Genomic DNA, 8,456 nt, shown 5'->3' on the forward strand with positions numbered 1-8,456 from the left:
ACAAAACAACATACTTTTAATAAAAATATAATTATTATTAGGTTGATGGACAATAGACTGTCATTAAGTTCCACTAAGATTTCATTGGCTTTTACTCCAACATCAATCGAAGCCTAAATCATACTATGCAGCAAATTTCTGGATAGTTCTGAAAGACTACATGAGTGCTATGCAGGCAATCCTCGTTATTTGCACATGTGACATTTGTGAATTTGCTTTATTTGCGAAAATGTTTTTGTTATCCCCAAATCAGTTCTCATGGCACTGTTGCATTTACTGACAGGCATGCAGAACAGCAGAACACTGGAATCTCCTAATGTGCACATTTGCAAGTGATCAGCATTCACTAATCCAGTACTGTATTTGTGGCATTTTCACAGAATGTAGCCATTGTGAATAATGAGAATTGCCTGTATAAACATTGCATCGAAAGAGACATGTTCATTATGTCCAATTTTTATTGAGAATATACCACGAATGCATTCAAACCCTACAATGCACAACTGCATCTGGTCAAATCCATTCAACATAGCCAACTAAGGGTTTCAAATCAGGCATTTCTCAAACTATACCCAATAAAGTCAGACAAAAAATAATCTAAGTTCCCAAGAATACTTCGTTAGATTAGAAAATAAACCCAGAAGAGATAACAATAGAATGTGATTTGTCCTTTATTTTTTGCAGCTAACTAGTGAAAAGTATATCTGGAAAATACTATTCTAATATGCACCTTTTTATTTATAACTCCTACCTTCTATTTTCCCCACAACAAAATGAGGTGGGTTGGGCTGAGAAGAATGACCGGCTCAAATGACCCAGCCAGTTTTCATGCCTAAGGCAGGCCTAGGAACTCAGTTTCCTGCTTTCTAGGACAATGCTTTAACCACTATACCAAACTAACCCTTAATGATTTCCCCTATATTTATTTTATTTATATATTATGAAATGTATATGCCACCCATCTCTCTAAGAGGCAACCCTAGGCATCTTACAACAAGTAAAAGGAGCAAAATAAAATAGTACAATATAAATATTAGCATTAAAATTAACCTTAAAATTGTGAAAGATGGTGAGGAAGAGAGCAAAGTACACATGGGGTGGAGGCAGAATCTTATTTTTAGTCCATTAGCCACCCCCAGTATGACTTGCTCCCATCAGGGCCCCAGGACATTTGGCAGAGCCAGGATTTCAGGCTTTTTTGGAAGGCCAAGAGAATAAGTGGGAATCTCACCTCAAGGGGCACAATGATCCCAAGGGCAGGAGCCACAGCAAAAAAAAAAACTCTTCTCATGAGCCCTGCCAGCCTATTTATATATTTCCCTTACAGAGAGTTTGAATGGCAGGTCTACAAATTGATGAGAACAGTGCTGCAGTGATACAGTCATCAAAATAAATTAATGCAGAAAATCACATGCCAGCTTTACTCCTTTGTTTAGCAAAGGTAACCAGGGCAATGTTCCTTTTCTACTGAGATGTGTACTGTAATCTGTGAGCAACACAGATTTTAGAGAAAGTGGCCAGTGTATGAATATGAATAAACACAAATAAATATAAAGTGACAAAGACTGGTACTGAATGGAACAAAAATTAATTAGGCAATTTAGTACCACTTAGATTAAGCACCACACATATTAACCAGTACATTAATGCAAGATCATCTGTCAGATCTAGCTACTGTTTTGTTGAGGGTCACTAGCTATAGGAAAATTTTACTCTCACCTCTTTTTTTTAATACTATTCTGCCCCACACACAACAGTTGTGTATAAATATTTTTCCTTCATCTGGCTTGCCCACAATGCACTTGAGAGAGATGTACAAAAGCTGCTATGACAACACATGTAGATGCCACAAGGCTCTATGTTCTTTTCAACTGAGTAACTCTACAGATATTATCAACCAGTACTGACTGCTAAATCGATCACAAGCATTTAAAGAACATGAACTATTATGTAAAGCATTGAATGAAGAATAAGTTTGACTGCTTCACTTAATAACAAAATTTCTTTATATAATCCTAGGCCAAACTTTGCAAAGCTAAATTTTCTCACACAGAGGCCAACACTTACAAGCAGATATCTAACTGAATTCAGTTCCACTTCATATATTTCTACCAACATAAAAGCTTCTCAAGAGACATTTTTCATAGGCATCCAGCCTTCTTCATGTACACCCAGATATGCCAATTCACACATAACACTTCACAGAGACTTATGCCTGCAGATTCTTCACATACAAACCTTTCAAAAGATTCACCCAAGCTTCACTTAGATGTCTAAACTTTTCCTACAAACTTCCCACAAATACTGAAGCTTTAGTTATGCATGTGTGTGTGTTTGTGTGTGTGTGTGTATGATGCTGCCTTTTCTTCTCCCACCTTTGCTGTCAACTGCAACCTTCTTTGGTTTGGAGGTAGCCATCTTCTTTTTACAGATGAGGTAAAAACGTGTACTAAGGTCCTTCCGCTATACCACTGAGTTGAAGTCCTCAGCCCCTACCCAAGATAGTAGGAAACTAGCAAGCTGTAGCAATTGTGCAATCCCTACAGTATTGTCAATACCTATCCCACTACTATAACTTTCTTTCAATGCAATCGCCTCACTTCCCTCCAAAAGGGGGGTGGGGGGGTGGAGACAAAGCCCAATACATCGTACATCCCTTGAAGTTGCCTTTCGACAATGTCAGAAAAGGGTGCTATTTTAGAATTGTTATGATTGTTACGATTAACACAACTTAAGGTTGCCTCACGCATGGGTTAGGGAAGAGAAGAAGACACCAAGGTGTGGAGACCACAGAAAAACTATGTGGCTTTTGAATGAGGAGGTACAAGAAATACAGTATGTCTGTGTTAAAAGTGCACCTTGTCCTAATTTCAGGGACTAGAAATTTCAAAATGTTATACATATGCAAATTCATGAAGGGATATATTTTAAGCACTCTGAAGTAGAAAAAGTAAAAGATACATATAGAAGTAATCACAAATTATGAAAATGGTATTTTTTTTTAATTTACACTATATCAATAATTTCTTTTTTCCCCCTCAAGAATTGACCATCTCATAGTATTTACTACATTAATGTACATACTTTGCCAGGCTGGGACAAATGTACCTTCATCACCAATCTTTATGTATTTATTTAATAATAAAACCCTGCTTTATCTGTTTGACTTATATAAGCCTTTCCAAACCTGTATAATAAAAGATTGTTTTCAAGGGATTGAGAGCAGATTCTGTTCCCGTGTATGTTTTTATCAATAGTACTTTGTTTTAACGATGCCATTTAAAAAAGACTGTTGAACCTAAGTGGAATCAAGTATTATTTTAATTAACAATATTATTCTTAATCTAGAGAAAATTGGAGTCCAATCATATGCAGACTTAGAAGAATTGAAGTTTACTGATTTATGCATGCTTATCTTTTCAGATAATTAAGAGTAATTTTTTTTTTACTTTCCCCTGTGGTCAGTGGAGCAAATAACTTTTTCAATGTTAAATCCCATTCATTACAGTGACATTTAAATTATGACTAATATTTACTGAATTGAGACTCCTTTGTTGAATTTCATTCCAAAGAATCAGTGATGTTTATCTTAAAAAATATGCTTGCATTTGGAATTGGCACTGAAATGCCATTTTGATGATACAGATATAACAACAACAACAACAACAACAACAACAACAACAACAACAACAACAATAATAATAATAATAATAATAATAATAATAATAATAATAATAATAATAATAATAAAAGTTGGAAGGGACCTTGGAGGTCATCTAGTCCAACTCCCTGCTCAGACAGGAAACCCTATACCATTTCAGACAAATGGATGTCAAGTCTCTTAAAAACTTTCAGTGTTGGAGCATTCACCGCTTCTGGAGGCAGGTTTTTCCACTGGTTAATTGTCTTAACTGTCAGGAAGTTTCTCCTTAGTTCTAAGTTGCTTCTCTTTGGTTAGTTTCCATCCATTGCTTCTTGTCCTGCCTTCAGGTGCTTTGGAGAATAGCTTGATTCCCTCTTATTTGTGGCAGCTCCTGAGACATTGGAACACTGCTATCATGTCACCCCTAGTCCTTCTCTTCATTAAACTAGATATACCCAATTCCAGCAATCGTTCCTTATATGTTTTAGCCTCCAGTCCCCTAATCATCTTTGTACTCTTACTAGAATCTCAACATCTTTTTTACATTGTGGTGACCAAAATTGGATGCAGTATTCCAAGTGTGGCCTTACCAAGGCATTGTAAAGTGGTATTATTAACACCTCATGTGATCTTGATTCTATCCTTCTGTTAATGCAGCCTAGCACTGTGTTGGCTTTTTTGGCAGCTGCAGCACACTCCTGGCTCATAGTTAAGGGATTGCCCACTAAGACTCCGAGATCCCTCTCACAGTTACTACTATTAAGCAAGGTACCACATACATTATACCTGTGCATTTGGTTTTTCTTGCCTAAATGTAGAACCTTACTTTTTCACCATTGGATTTCATTTTGTTAGATAGCGCCCAATGTTCAAATCTGTCAGACTGTATCTTGATATTTATTTTTTGACATTTGGGTTGAATGTCAAAGTTAACTACTGAAGCCTGTGCATGAATATCAGCTTACATAATTAAAGTTTGGATGAGGGGATAGATGGGGAACTCATCAAATTTGCAGATGACACCAAGCTGGCAGGAATAGCCAACACTCCAAAAGATAGGCTTAAGATGCAGAAGGATATTTCATAAACATCTTGTCTACTCTGGCAGCATTATAAATATTAAACCTGATAGTATTTTTCATAGAAAAAAGCAAGAATGTATAAAAGTGAAAAGTAGAAATTCAGTAGTATAAAGAAGCTATAATTAAAGGAACTATAAGTACTCCACTTTAAGTTTTGTTTCTATCCTAATAGTTTACTCTCCCTCCCCCCCCCAGTTGCAATTGGCTCTGTTTGTCTACCGATTTTAATCAGCTTATTCAGATGTAAGCAAATTTATATCTTTTCCTGTATTTGTAGTTATATGTGGAAGAGATTTTATAAAGCAGGAAAGGGAAGAGGACCACTTGACCCCCCTCATCTCATTAAGTGGAGAAAGAAAAAAGGTAGAGAAGCTAAAGATCAGAGTAAAGGGGCAGGACTATTCTAGTTTCTTTAAATCTAGAGAGTTAAATTTGATCTATATATTTTTCCCTCAGAATGTGTTTAACAATAGCTATCTTGTTCATCTGGTTGGACCTGCAATTACTCACACATCCTGTTATGTCATCTGAGGACACTTGAGTCCTGTTCTAGGTGAGATCAATTAACCCTGTTGCATTTAATTTCCCTTCCATAATATGCTATGATGGTGCTTCATAATTCATCTTCCGTCTGCATTATTTCTCTTTTAGTAGGTGGAGAAAATGAAACCAAGAAAAAACCTATGTACAGTATACCATAAGGCTGAGATGATGCATGAGTCAGAACATTACTAATTTCCAGGTTCTTGCCCTACCCAATAAAATGTGACTTCCTTTGATGTTTTTCTTCCTTAAAATTCAAAGACCCAATGAGCAGATTCCCTGCATAACTTTCTGTGAGTTCTCTTTCCCTGGTGTTGAGTCCTAAGTTCATCAATTCAGTTCTGAAAATGAATATGCATGTTTCTGTTCCCTCCATTTTTTTACTCCCCATTTAAATGCTGATGCAAAATCATGACTTCATTACATTATGAAAATAAAACTGCATTAAGAAACTTTAAACATCAATTATTTAGATTGGCACCTATGGAAGAAACTTAATTTTGCAATATTTTATCTAAGGCTACACACACCACACACACACAAGTAAATAATGTAACAGAGAGCTAGCCGACTGGAATGAATTTGTAGTAATAAACTACACATGAACAGGACTCTTATATAAGGAATTGAATTAAAAACTGAACATTAGAAAATTTCTAATATGGTGGTCCGTTTCCCAACCAAGACAAGATAATATGGATTCTTAAAATCAGTTATTTTGTTTTTTTAATATAAGCAAAATATAATATAAGCAAAATTATGGATGGATTTACCATTTTTCTTACTAAGTTCCAAAAATATGTGTAGCTAAAACTTAAATTTTCTTGTCTACTTGAAATGTTAGATTATTTTCTTCTTAAAATGTTTGTTAACTTTATACTGACATTTTAACTGAGATCGTACTTAATATTTGCTTGCTTTAACTTTAGCTAATTTTTCTTTTCTGCACCTTTCTGAATGGTTAACAGTAGGGAAATTATTGATTTAATTACATAATGCATCAATATTCTATACTATCTAATTATTGCATAATTTAAGGTGGGCATTTGCTAACAAATACTGCATTTAAATTATGAGTGTCCCTTAAAGTATTGTACTTTGGAATATACTTGCCCTTATGATTTAAAATATTCTATTTTAATATAAAGAAATGCTAATTTACTTTATCAAAGCTAAATTTTGCAGGACAGATGATCTCTTTTATATCCCATATTGGGATAATTTCTTGTGAATATCATTTTGTTTCATATTTTCTTTTTGCAATTTTGACCTAACAATTCTATATAGGGCAAATGCCACTGTTATTATCAGAAATTAATTGGAGTAGGCATCCTATGAGTTAAAACAAGGTTAGATGCATGACAATGTTCCTGAGGCTGCACAGGATATTGCTTCCTGATGTAATCAATCCCAGTCATTCCATAGGAGTGTGTTGGCTTCCCTAAGAGAACTGACGGTCCCCACATAAAGAATGATAATGAGTTGTTTGGCAGTGGGGGGAGGGGAAAGAATAAAGTTGTGTACAATATTACATGAATGAAATGTTACCAAATTGTCCTACAGCTATTATTATTGGTTTCTTAAACTGAGTTTCTGAAAAATATCTGGCAGAATATACGCAGAGCTCCACTAATTCTAAGCAATAGATTCTGTGCATCACTCCTTAGAAGTGTCTGCACACTGCATTCTGGCTGAATTCACATTATGACATAATTTGTTTGCTTTTGACTATAATCTGTTAAGCAACCATGACTGAACACAATGTTTGAAACCAACATTTCTTTTTTTTTTTGACAAATATTTTTATTTTTTTTAAACAACAAAACATAACACACATACGTACACAGTGTATACTCCTTTTTTTTTTAAACAGCAATTTCGTAATGGTAATCTTCTATTATTTACATTTCCCCCCCTTATTCTTCTTTAAATATATTTGTCCTTGTTGTCCCATTGTTTCTTGTTTGCATTTTTCTTCCTTCATACTATACTTCATACTAAAAATAATACATATTATTATTACTATACATTATTATATACACATTTTCCATTTTTGACCTTTCCACATTTATTCTCATTTATTATTTTTAATCTCCAACCAGTCATACCACTTATTCCATATTAGATAGTACTCTGTGTCTTCCTTTTCTTTTATCTCTTTTGTTAATTTGTCCATCTCAGCACAGTCCAGGATTTTTCTTATCACTTCTTCTTCTGATGAAAAATTCTCAATTTTCCAGAACTGTGCGTATACTATTCTTGCTGCCGTTGTTATATGTAGAATTAAGTACCGTATTTCTTTACTGTATTTTCTGTTTAAAATACCCAGCAGAAAGATCTCTGGTTTCCAGTCTACGGGTTGGTCTGTTATTTCTTCCATCCATCTTCTTATTTTAGTCCAGTATTTTTTCACAACTGGGCATGTCCACCATATATGATAATATGTTCTATGTACTTTTTTACATTTCCAACATGTTGGTGAATTGTTTTGGAACATCTTGGCAAGCTTTGCTGGTAGAAGATGCCATCTGTAAAACATCTTCAACTGGTTTTCCTTGAATGCTGCAGACATAGTCAATTTTTGTTTGTTTACCACATTTTTTCCTATTTCTCCAATTCTATATTATATCCAAAAAATTTTGCCCATCTAATCATTGTATCTTTAACAACCTCGTCTTCCATTTTATATCTCAATAAGTATTTATATAAATTGCTAATTAATTTTATTTCTGTTCCATGTATAATTTTATCCAATTCTTGCGGCTTTTTGTATTTCATATAATTTTTTGTCCTCTGTATATTTAGATTGAATTTGTGTAAACGTCCACCAGTCAATCTCTCTGCCTATATCTTGTTCTAATTCTTGTTTTTTCAGATTTCCCTGTTCATTTACTAATTCCTTGTATCTAATTATCTTATTTATATCCAGTAAGTTTGGGTGTTTCAGAGCTTCTGTTGGGGATAACCACATTGGAATTCTTATATAATGTTTTTGTTTTATTTTTCCCAAGTCTGTAGCAATGCATTCCTAACTATGTGTCTTTGAAAGTATCTGTGTATTTTATATTTTTCGTCCCATAGGAATGCATGCCACGCCGCTGGCAAATCATGTCCTTCTGTTGCTAAAACTCTGGTATTTTTCAATTCCATCCATTCTTTTATCCAATTTAGGCTAATGTTTGAAACCA

This window comes from Crotalus tigris, unplaced genomic scaffold (genome assembly GCF_016545835.1).
Source record: "Crotalus tigris isolate CLP2741 ecotype Arizona unplaced genomic scaffold, ASM1654583v1 scf7180000017814.3102382, whole genome shotgun sequence".
Lineage (NCBI taxonomy): Eukaryota > Metazoa > Chordata > Lepidosauria > Squamata > Viperidae > Crotalus > Crotalus tigris.